Genomic DNA, 11,966 nt, shown 5'->3' on the forward strand with positions numbered 1-11,966 from the left:
GATTCCACGACCCTGAGATCATGACCTGAGCCAAAATCAAGAGCCAGATGCTCAACAGACTGAGCCACCCAGGGTAGCCCCCCATTTTTTTAAACATATTTTTTTGAGGTATAACACACATAAAGTAAACTTCACATTTTTAATGTCCAAATTGAAATTTTGACATATGTATACACCTATGAAATAATCACCACAAAGGCAGTGAACATATCCATCATCTCCAAACATTTTCTGTGCCCCTTTGTAATTTCTTTCCCCTCATCCTCACCTTCCTTTTTCCAAGCAACAATTAATTTGTTGTCACTATACATTTGCATTTTCTGGAGTTTCAGGTAAATAGAATCCCCACAATATGTGCTTTTTGTTGTCTAAGTTCTTTAAGTCAACATAGCTATTTCAACATCCATCTTTATCATTGCATGTATCAATAGTGCATTATTTTGATTGCTGAGCACTGTTCCATCATATGGCTATATCGCAATTTGCTATTCCATTCATCTGTTAATGGACATTTGGGTTATTTCCAAATTGGGGTTATTACAAAAAAAAAAAAAAAGCTGTTATGAACACTCTTGTCTAGTCCTTGTATGAATATCTGTTTTCTTTCTCTTGGTAAATACCTAGGATTAGAAAGCCAGAAATAGGGGCACCTGGGGGGCTCAGGTCATGATCCCAGGGTTCTGGGATTGAGCACCACATTGGGCTCTCTGTTCAGCAGAGAGTCCGCTTCCCCCTCTCACTGTCTCTGCCTGCCTCTCTGCCTACTTGTGATCTCTGTCTGTCAAATAAATAAAATCTTTAAAAAAAAAAAAAGCTGGGATTAATGGTAGTTGTATGTAGTTCTTTTTTTTTTTTTAAGACTTTATTTATTTATTTGTCAGAGAGAGAGAGAGAGTGAACACAGGCAGACAGAGTGGCAGGCAGAGTGGTAAGCAGAGGCAGAGGGAGAAGCAGGCTCCCTGCTGAGCAAGGAGCCTGATGTAGGACTCGATCCCAGGATACTGGGATCATGACCTGAGCCAAAGGCAGCCGCTCAACCAATTGAGCCACCCAGGCATCCCAACCTTTTAATTTTTTAAAAATGTATTTATTTTTAATTGAGAGAGAAAGCAGGGAAAGGGGCAGAGGGAGAGGGCGGGAAATGAATCTTCAAACAGGGTATCTGGGTGGCTCAGTGGGTTAAGCCTCTGTCCCAGGGTCCTGGGATTTAGCCCTGCATTGGGCTCTCTGCCTTCCCCCACCCCTCACCTGCCCCATTGCCTACTTGTGATCTCTTTCAAATAAATAAATAAATCTTTAAGGAAAAAAAAAAATAAAAGAATCTTCAAACAGACTTCCTACTGAGCATGGGGCCTGATGCACAGCTTGATCCCAGCATTCTGAGATTATGACCTGAGCTGAAATCAAGAGTCCAACACTTAACCTACTGAGCCACCCACGTGGCCCTTTGTTTAACTTTTAAAGATACTGCCAAACTGTTTTCCAAAACAGTTTTAACACTTTAAATTCCCACTGCTAGCATGCTTCTCAATACATGTTATGGTCCATCTTCTCAATTTTAGCCATTCTAATAGGTATGTGGTAGTATCTCAGTTTGCTTTTAATTTGCATTTCCCTAATGACTAGTGAGAGAGAATATTTTTTCTTGTGATCCTTTGCCATCTTTAGTACATGTTCTTTGGTAGTGTCTGCTGAATTCTTTTGCACCATTTAAAAAATGGGTTGTTTTCTTATTGCTGAGTTTTGAGCATTCTTTATATACTCTATATACAAGTCCTTTATCAGATATTTGCTTTGTAAATATTATCTCCACATCTGAGATCTGTGGCTTGTCTTTTAGCTTCCTAATATGGTCCTTTGAAGAACAACATTTTTAAATTTTGATGAAGTCCAATTTATCAATTTTTTTATGGATTGTGCTTTTGACCTTATATCTAAGGTCCAAGATTTTCTTTTGTTTTCTTCTAGACAGTTTTAGGTTTCACCTTTAGATCTATGATCCATTTTGGGATGATTTTTATATGGTGATATGCTACAATATATGAACCCAAACTGATTTCCTTTTTTACATAGGCACCCCCCCCCCCAGAGATAAAACTATAATTCAAAAAATAAATTTATTTCTGGCCTCTGGTCATGGCCACTGAGGACCATTTCCAGATGCATCTCCTCTTCTCTGTCAGGCTATTGGAAATTAATTTGATCTGTAGCTGAACTGTGTCTGGCTGTGTTATGGTTTTCGTGTGATTCAGCTCATCACTGGCTTCAAATTTATAAGAGTGAGACCAGGACTTTATTTTCAGCAGAGCCTGGGACCTGAAAGCTAACAAGATCCTAAAGAACAATCTGGGCTTCATAACCATGTTCAGTTTTTAGCACTATAGGGTTATCTCTGCCAGTTATTGGGTTGCTTGGAGCTTTCTTTGTTCTTCAGTCTAGCTTCCTTCTGTGCTTAGAGATCTCCTTCAGTCTTACTGCCCATCCTCTGGCCTTTGGAGGGAAACTGTTTTTCTCTCCATAAAGGTCCAGAATGCCCATGGGGTTTTCTCCCAGCCCACCTGCTAAGTTTTCAGGCTTTGGTAGTTGGAAGTCTGGAGTGCTTGTGAGGACTCCTGACACATCTCCAGATTTTCATAGTTAGATACTGGAGTATAGGCTTTTCTTTTCTTTTTTTTAGATTTTATTTATTTATTTGTCAGACGGAGATCACAGAGAGGCAGGCAGAGAGAGAGGAGGAAGCAGGCTCTCCGCGAAGCAGAGAGCCCAATGCGGGGCTCAATCCCAGGACCCTGGGATCATGACCTGAGCTGAAGGCAGAGGCTTTAACCCACTGAGCCACCCAGGTGCCCCTGGAGTATAGGCTTTATGAGTGCTTGTCTCTCTCTTTCATAGTCCCTCCTTTGTCAACCCCATTCTAACTTCAGCAGCTTCTGAAAGATGGTTCACTTTTCTTTGAGTGATCTAGGACTTTTTTCTCATAGCCACAATTGGTGCACCTTCCCTGAGTAAGGCTTAGAGCCCTACTAAGAAGAAGCCCTTCTAGACCATGTTGGAGGTAGGAGGACAAGAGCAGGGAATAACAGTAGTCTGTCAGGGGCCTAATTGTTAAGGGATAGACATCCCTATTCTGGAGCTGGAAGAAAGGGAGTCCTAGTCTGAAGTCCCATAGGATGTCAGTCACAGGTCACTATGCATCAGCATCCCAGCAATAGAGAAGACAGGCAGAAAATCTATTCCCCTTGATTAAGCTGCCCATATGTTTCAGCAACAACTGCTCTCCATACTGGTGAAAGGGACAACCTGTTAGACTCCCCTCCAGAAGGACTAAGGCTTAGCAATAGCTATGATGAACTGGTTATTTTCTTGAGTTGTCTGGGTTGTCCAATTTCAGGAGGAAGTAGGGGTAAACAGAATAGATACTCCAGAGTGAATAAGTGTCCTTGGACTCCTTAAATATAAAAGAAGAAGATGTTTGTATATGACAGCAACATAATTTTCTGTCAAACTGACCAAGTAGAACCTTAACTGGTAAAGCACCACTCAATGTCAAGGGTGCTTTCCCAAGGTGCTAAGACAGGACACCATTCAGGATATCCGAATTATGAAAGCCAGGTACTTGATAAATATTTTTTCTTTTCAACTCACCTTACCATGAAGAGTTTGGCCATGGCAGAATTAGCACCAACAGAGAACATATTTGCCCAAGTAACCTCTCCAAAAGAGAGATTAAGAAACTGCACCCATCTGTATGATCCTAGCCAGTTATCCATCCTCTCTGAAGCTCACTTTCTTCCTGTATACACTGGAAGTACTAACGTTTGCTTTGTACTTTGTTAACTCATACCAGGAAGATTACGGCAAAGTTTAAAAGTCAAGAAATGACAACTCCTTCTCTTCCCCACTCCAGCTCCCTCTCTTCTACAAACTATAAATATAAGTTATTATAAAATAACCAGAACAATTACACTGACATAAACTGAGCACATACCATGTGTTACAGACTATTCTAAGTATGTATGTGTCTGATCTCATGAATCTATGAATTTAATAACCTCTTGAGAAAAGTTCCAGACTTTGAGTATATTACATGCCATAGCATTTACATATAACACTCTCCTGACCATCTGAATAAACCACAAACCCAAATAAACACGATTGAGATGAAAAGATTTTTATCACAGTTGACTCAATCTGATACTAGAATAAGAATGAGAAAAATCAGAGAAAATTTGTTACCTTCATAGCATCTGTTTATTAGGTAATTTTAGAAATTTTTGAGGAAAAAAAATAAGAAGATACAGCTGAAAACATAGCTGTTAAAAATTGATCATTGTAAACGAGATTGGTATGGTATTGAAGAAGAGATAGACGCATAGATCAAGTACAGAATAGAGAACCAGAAACAGAAAGCAAATATACTCAGTTAATTTTTGACCAAGGAACAAAAGCATTTCAACAGAGAAGGCATAGCCTTTTCAATACGTGGTGTCAGAGTAATCAAACATCCATTAGCCAAAATAAATAAATAAGTAAAATTTAAAAAGAACACAACCCAAACTTCACACCTTATGCAAAAGCACACTCAAAGTGGATCATAAACTAAATGTAAAACTGGGGAACTCATAGAAAAGAATATACAAGAAAATCTTTGAGACCTAGGACTAGGTAAAGAGTTCTTAGACTTAACACCAAAAGTGTAATTCGTAAGAGGAAAAATAGATAAATTGGACCTCATCAAAATAAAAACCTTTTCCTATCCCAAAGATCCCACTCAAAGGATGAAACGAAAAATGAGAGACTGGGAGAATATATTTGCAGATCATCTGCCACACAAAAGCTTTTTATCTAGAATATATTAACAAAAACCCTTCAGAATTCAACATAAAAAAATCCAATTAGAAAACTGGATATTGATACAGAAAAGACATTCATAGACATTTCACCAAAGAAAATGTACAGGTGGCAAATACACACATGAAAAGATTTTTTGACATTATTAGCCATTACAGAAATGCACACTAAAACTACAATGAGATATGATTATATATATATATATATAAGAATGGCAAAACTGGGGACTTCTAGGTGGCTCAGTTGGTTGAGCGTCTACCTTTGGCTCAGGTCATGATCCCAAGATCCTGCAACTGAGTCTGACATTGGGCTCCCTGTTCAGGGGGTAGCATATTTCTTCCTCTGCCTCTGCTCCCCACACCCACCCCTGCTGTGCTCTCTCTGTCTCTCAAATAAATAGATAAAATCTTTAAAAAGTAATAAACTTTTAAAAAAGAATGGCTAAGCCCAAAAATAGTAATAGTAGCAAATGCTGAAAAGGATACAGAGAAACCCATTCACTTATACATTGCTTGTGGGAATATGAAATGTAACAACTATTCTGGAATATAGCCCAGCAATTCCTATCAAATTAAAAATGGATTTATCATACAATCCAGCAATCCACTCTTGGTATTTATCCCAGAGAAATGTCTTATTTCTGCATAAGAACTTGTACATGAATGTTCATAGCAGCTTTATTCCTAATGGCAAAATCTGTGAGCTACCCAAATTTCTTTTCTAGGATGAATGGTTAAACAAATTGTGGCACGTCTTACCCTATGGAACACTACTCAGTAATAGAAAAGGAGCAAATTATTGATACACACAACATAAACTTGAAGGAACTTCAAGAAAATTATGCTGGATGAAAAGAGTCCATCTAAAAAGGATACATACTGGATGATCTCACTTATTGAAGGTTGGTGAAATAACCTAATAGTAGAGATGCAGAATAGAGTAGTAATTGTCAAGGGTTTGAGATGGTAGGGAAGAGAGGGGCGTGGCTATATGTGGTGACAGGAAAGGAGTCTTGTGGTGATGGGTACAGTTGAAAATCATGGTTGTGGCAGTGACTGTCCAAGGGTTCTATGTGAGAAAACAGCATTGTGTTATACGCAACTGTTGAACACTACATCAAAAATTAATGATGTATTATGTGATATATTAATTGAACATAATAAAAAAAATTCTTTTTGGAGTTAAAAGAAAAAAGAAAGAAAGAACTCAGCATCAGGCCGCACCCACAAACACAAGTACATGTATAACTGGTGAAATTTAAATAAGCTCTACAGTATGAGTTTCAACAACCTTGATGCTGGTGTTGTACTGTAGGTGTGCGAAGTGTGAACACTGGAGGAAGCTAGAGGACAAGTGCATGGAGTTCCTCTGTATGTTCTTTGCAAACCCCTATTCATTTATAATTATCTCAATTATCTCAAAATAAAGAGCTTTTTAAAAAATAATTATTTATTTGACAGAGATCACAAGTAGGCAGAGAGGCAGGCAGAGAGAGGAGGAAGCAGGCTCCCTGCTGAGCAGAGAGCCCGACGTGGGGCTCGATCCCAGGACCCTGAGATCGTGACCTGAGCCGAAGGCAGAGGCTTAACCCTCTGAGCCACCCAGGCGCCCCAAAATAAAGAGCTTTTTTTAAAAGCTGCTATGAACGTTTAAAATACATGCAATTTATTTCTCATAAATAGTTTTGCAAGATATACTGAAAAGAGTTTTATATCTGTTAAATTTTCCTGAAATTAAAACCCACTTCCTTCTCTTCTTTCCATTGAAAATCTCTCAACAGAATTATTTTGACAATTTAGAAGCTGGTATGGATAAAACAGGCCAGTGAGAAGTATACTTCTGTGGTTTCCAGGTGTCCATAAATGGGCTGGACATTCTCTCATTTAGGAAAAAGAAAACAACAAGCTGGGCATGAAAATGTAACTTTTTTTTTCTTTTTTTGACAGAGAGAGATCACAAGTAGGCAGAGAGGCAGGCAGAGAGAGAGAGAGAGAGGGAAGCAGGCTCCCTGCCGAGCAGAGAGCCCGATGAGGGACTCGATCCCAGGACCCTGAGACCATGACCTGAGCCGAAGGCAGCGGCTTAACCCACTGAGCCACCCAGGCATCCCGTAACTTTTATCTTTAAAGTTTTCCCTGTGCATAGTGCAGGTTGCTTGAACCTCAATACTGTTTCCATGCTTTATTAATTCTTTATTATTTTTTAACATTTCATTTATTTATTTGAGAGAAAGAGAGAGAGTGCAGGAGCAGGAGGGAGGAGCAGAGGGAGAAACAGACTCCCTGCTAAGTGCCAAGTCTACCATGGGCTTGATCCGAGGACTTTGAGATCATGACCAGAGCTGAAGTCAGACACTTAACTGACTGAGCCACCCAGGCATCCCTATTTTATTTTATGACAGTAAAAAAAAAAAAACAGAGATGTTGCAAAAAGGTGATAGAATTGTCTTTCAAAAAGGAAGTTCTCTGCCTGCAAATCAAAGTATTATAATAAAAATATTAATATTAATCAATATTGTTACTATATTATTAATATATTAGTATTACACCCATTAATATTATTTTTTGGAAAGCAGATAAACTAATTCCAAGGTTCATACAGAAAAAAATGAGTGGTGGTTTTTAAAATATATCTACAAATTCTTTAAGAAGTGGAGCTTAACTCCCATCCTTGACCATGACAAAGTGACAGTGTGTCGTTTCTGAGACTGTCATTAATGCTATGTGGCCTCCTTCTTGTTTTTTTTTTTTTTTTTTTTTTTAACATCACTTGCCCAGGAGGAAATCAACCACAACACTGTAAGGATGCTCAAAAAGGTCTATGGAGAGGTCTGTGTAGTGAAGAACTGTGAAGTCTTTTGCCAAAGCCCACTTGGAAGTAAATCCTTCGGCCCCCATCAAGCTTTCAGATGATTCCAGCCTCAGCTGACATCCTGACCACAACCTCACGAGAGATCTTGCTCCAGAAGAGCCCAGCTAAGCTGCCCTGAAGGTCCTCACCCACAAAAACGAGGCAATTAGTAGCTGTTTACCACAGAAGTCACTACATTTGGGGGTAATCTGTTATACAGCAATAGGTAACTAACCTGAAGAATAAGTAATAACAGTCATGAAATCTTAAAAACAAAGAATAATACAAGGGAATTAACCTAATCATATAGTAAAACATATTCTAAAGCTTCATCAATTAGCACAGTATGTTACTGGCATATGAATCGGCATACAGATCAAAGAATTACAATAGAAAGTTTATAAATCCATACATTCATGTGAAAATGGAGTATATGGTAAAGGCAACGCTTCTAATCAAGAGGAGGAAAGATGGCAACTGAAGAACCATCTGGAAAAATGAGCTGGATCCATACTTTACAGTTTATAATAAAACTGAGTTATGGACAGATCAAATACTTAAATATTAAATATGAAAAAAGGATTAAAATAAATTATGGAGAATAAAAAACATTTCTGAGTGGAGATTCAAAAACCATAAAAGAAAGAGTGAAAATTTTGATCATACACACACTTTCTGCATGGCAAGAACATTGGGGATAAAGACAAAAGACAAACTGGAAAAATATTTGCTGTTCATACCCCAAATAAAGCACTTAACCTCCTAAATTATAAAGAGATTTTATGAGTCAATAAGGAAAAGACTAACAACCCAATAAAAAGTGAGTACCAAAAAATCATCCAAAAATGAAATATACATGGCTTTTAAACTTTGAAAAGATCCTTAATGACACTCAATACAAGAAATGTGAATTAAAACTAAAGAATGATACCACATTTAATCACATTGTCATAGACAAAAAATCTTGATCTGACCCTATATTGGCAATGGTGTGGAGAAATGGACCCTCCTGTGCACTACTGGGGGGGAAGAGTGAATTGATACAATCCCCGTAAGATAGTTTTGGCAATTTTGTTATTTGTTCAAACTGTAAATATTCTCTAGAGAGACTGGAACCTCCACCCACTGCTGGTAGGAATATAAAATGGTGTAATCATTTTGGAAAATAGTCTAGCAGTTCCTAAGGTTAAACCTTATGACCCAGAAACTCAACTCTCAGGTTTCATTTCAGGAGAAATGAAAACACACGTTCACACAAAAACTTGTACACAAGTGTTCATAGCAGCATTACTCGTAATGGGCAAAAACTGGAAACAGCTCAAATGCCCATCAATTGATGCATTTTATTTTATTTTAAGGATTTAAAGATTTTATTTGATGGAGAGAGAGGAGAAGCAGAGGAAGGAGCAGGGGAGGGAGAGGGAGAAGTAGGCTCCCCTCTGAGCTTCCTAGCCTGATGTAGGACTTGATCCCAGGGCTCCGGGATCATGACCTGAGCCAAAGGCTGATGCTTAACTGACTGAGCCACCCAGGTGCCCCAGATGATGCATTTTAAATCAGTGTGTATATGGGATATTAATTGTGTCTCAGTAAAGCTGTTACTTTTTTTTTTTTTTTGAAGTAGGCAAAGAGAAAGATTTGTCACATATGGAAGGACAAAAGATGATGTCAAAATTCTTGTCAGAAACAATATAAACAATGAAGAACAACATATTTCAACTCCTAAAAGGCAAAAATCATCAATCTAGTATTCTAAATACAGAAATATATCTTTCAAAAATGAATGTGAAACATCACACTTCTAAATAATACTTGAGTCAGAAAAGAAGTCTCAAGAGAAATTTAAAAACAGTTTGAACTAAGTGAAAATAAAAAATACAGGGGAACCTGGGAGGCTTAGTCAGTTAGTCTGCCCTCAGGTCAGGTAATGATCCCAGGGTCCTGGGATGGAGTCCCTGGATTAGGCTCCCTGATCAGTAGGGAGACTGCTTCTCCCTCTGCCTGCTGTCCCCTTCCCCTGCCTGTGCTCTCTATGACAAATAAATAAAATCTTTTAAAATTTTTTTTAAAAAGAAAAAAAATACAGCTTATTAAAATTTATGGAATGTAGTGAAAACAGTGCTGAGAGAAAAATTTATGGCATTAAGCACATATATTAGGAAGGAATATCTAAAATAAAATATCTAAGCTCCCACCTTAGGAAACTAGAGAAAGAACAATTTAAGTCTAAAGTAAGCAGAGGGAAAAATATATAAATTAGAGCAGAAATCAATGGAATTGAAAACAAGGATACAATAGAGAAAATCAACAAAACCAAAATCAGGTTCTTTGAAAATGTCAGTAAAATTGATACACTTCTACTAGACTAACGAAGTAAAAGAGCAAGAAGACACAAATAACTAAATTCTGATACATGTGTTTGATTAGTATAAGTATTGATACAAGAGTGAGCCTTGAAAACATTATGATAAGTGAAAGAAACAAGTCACATGGGACGCCTGGGTAACTCAGCCAGTTAAACAGCTGCCTTCAGCTCAGGTCCAGATACCAGCGCCCTGGGATCAAGTCCCACATTTGGCTCCTTGCTCCGCAGGGAGCCTGTTTCTCCTTCTGTCTCTGCCTGCCACTCTGCCTGCCTGTGCTCTCTCTCTCTCCCTCTCTCTCTTTCTCTGACAAATAAATAAATAAATATCTTAAAAAAAAAAAAAAAAAGAAGCAAGTCACAGAACTGCATACTATAGGGTTCCATATCAAGTGTCCAGACCAGAGAAATATATTGAGAGATAGAAAGTAGATCAGTGGTTGTGTAGGCATGGGCAGGGAGAGATGTTAACAGGTAGGTGATAGCTAGAAGGTATCTGGTTTCTTTCTTAGATGATGAAAATGTCCTGAAATCAGCTTTGGTGATGGATATACTTATCTGTATGATAATATGCGAAATATATACGAAATATACAAAAAAACCACTGAGCATACACTTGAAAGGAGTAAATTGTAGTGTGAACTATACCCAATAAAACTGTCTTAAAAAAAAAAGCAAGGTGCAAAACATTATATGTAGCAGGTTAGTATTTGTGTAAGAAAAGATGGGGGGGTGCCAAATATTCAGCACAAAATGCTTACTTACCTATGTGTAATATTTCAGGGAGGACTCAGGAAACTGAATATTCTTTTTGTCTGCAATAGAGAACTACTATCGGAGGAACCCATTTCGAAGAAACTTTACATTGTATTATCCTTTTGCACTTTTTGACTTTTCTACCATGTACAGTTTTAATAGGCATTAACTAAAAGTTAATGAAGTTTAAGCTTTGGGACCCCTCATTTACCTGGGCCCTTCATAAGGCCCTAGGAGGGACCCTAATAATATGTTTACATGGTCATATGTTTTTGTAAAATTTGCAAAAAATGTGACATGTTAACTTCAAACCGTTGATCCTGCTGGTTCTTTCCACTCCAAATTCCCCTCCTTTCACTTCCCCTTTTATGTGATGTGTGGGGGAGGGAGAAGCAGGAATCTAGCTGTAAACATTTTGGGAATGTAGACTCAAGAGATACTTGTAGCTGGATTCTGTGGATAATCCTCACTTCTTGCAGTTAGATTATTGCTAGTTGATCTGGTGTTGGAAGTAACTTCCAGAGATACTCTTATTATCCACTGCACCGGTGCATCTGGCAATGCAATAAGAAGGTGCATGGATGGAACTTATATTGCACAATGCACATGTCCTACCACATGTGTCACCGTAAGTATATGGGTAAGAGAAACAGGTTTGAAACCCATAGTCACAAGACCATCTGGGATATTTTTTCCCAGGAGTCAGAATACAGTTGTAACCAGAGGATTAGTCACATGCATGTCAAAATAGAAGCTCTTTGCTGTCAGAAATGTACTTAATGCTGCCAATATCATTCGTTATTTAAAAATTTTTTAGAAAGTGATTTCTAGCCCTGGCGTCAAACTCTATAGTTGTTGCACCTGTAAAAGTTTAGATACATTTGCCTAAATATTTTCATATCACTCATAAATCGTTTCATTATATCTTTTTTATTTTAAAGTAATATATTCCCCCAAAAGCCATTCTGATTCCACGTTTGAGCCTCACATTGGTATCGGTCCTCACACCATCTTTCACCACTCTCATCCCCCAAATAGCTCATATCATAGATATCTGTTACAGTAAATGTTTGGTAGTAAAAACTAAGGTTTTAATATTGTGGCACAGGAGTGTCAAAATATTCATAACAACATCTTGGTTTATTCC

The 11,966-nt window shown here is 38.0% G+C and overlaps 1 long non-coding RNA gene across 1 annotated transcript in view; it reads left to right on the top strand.

The window, feature by feature from the left end:
- The window catches only part of LOC309870551, a 27,707-nt gene extending 16,642 nt beyond the window's left edge, over positions 1–11,065 (top strand). The window contains exons 3-4 of the long non-coding RNA XR_014314695.1: positions 5,576–5,752; positions 7,629–11,065. This is a non-coding gene — a long non-coding RNA (uncharacterized lncRNA). The remainder of the gene's footprint in view (positions 1–5,575; positions 5,753–7,628) is intronic.
- Positions 11,066–11,966: the final 901 nt, after the last annotated feature.

Source organism: Mustela nivalis, assembly GCF_964662115.1.
Source record: "Mustela nivalis genome assembly, chromosome: 7".
Classification (NCBI taxonomy): Eukaryota; Metazoa; Chordata; class Mammalia; order Carnivora; family Mustelidae; genus Mustela; species Mustela nivalis.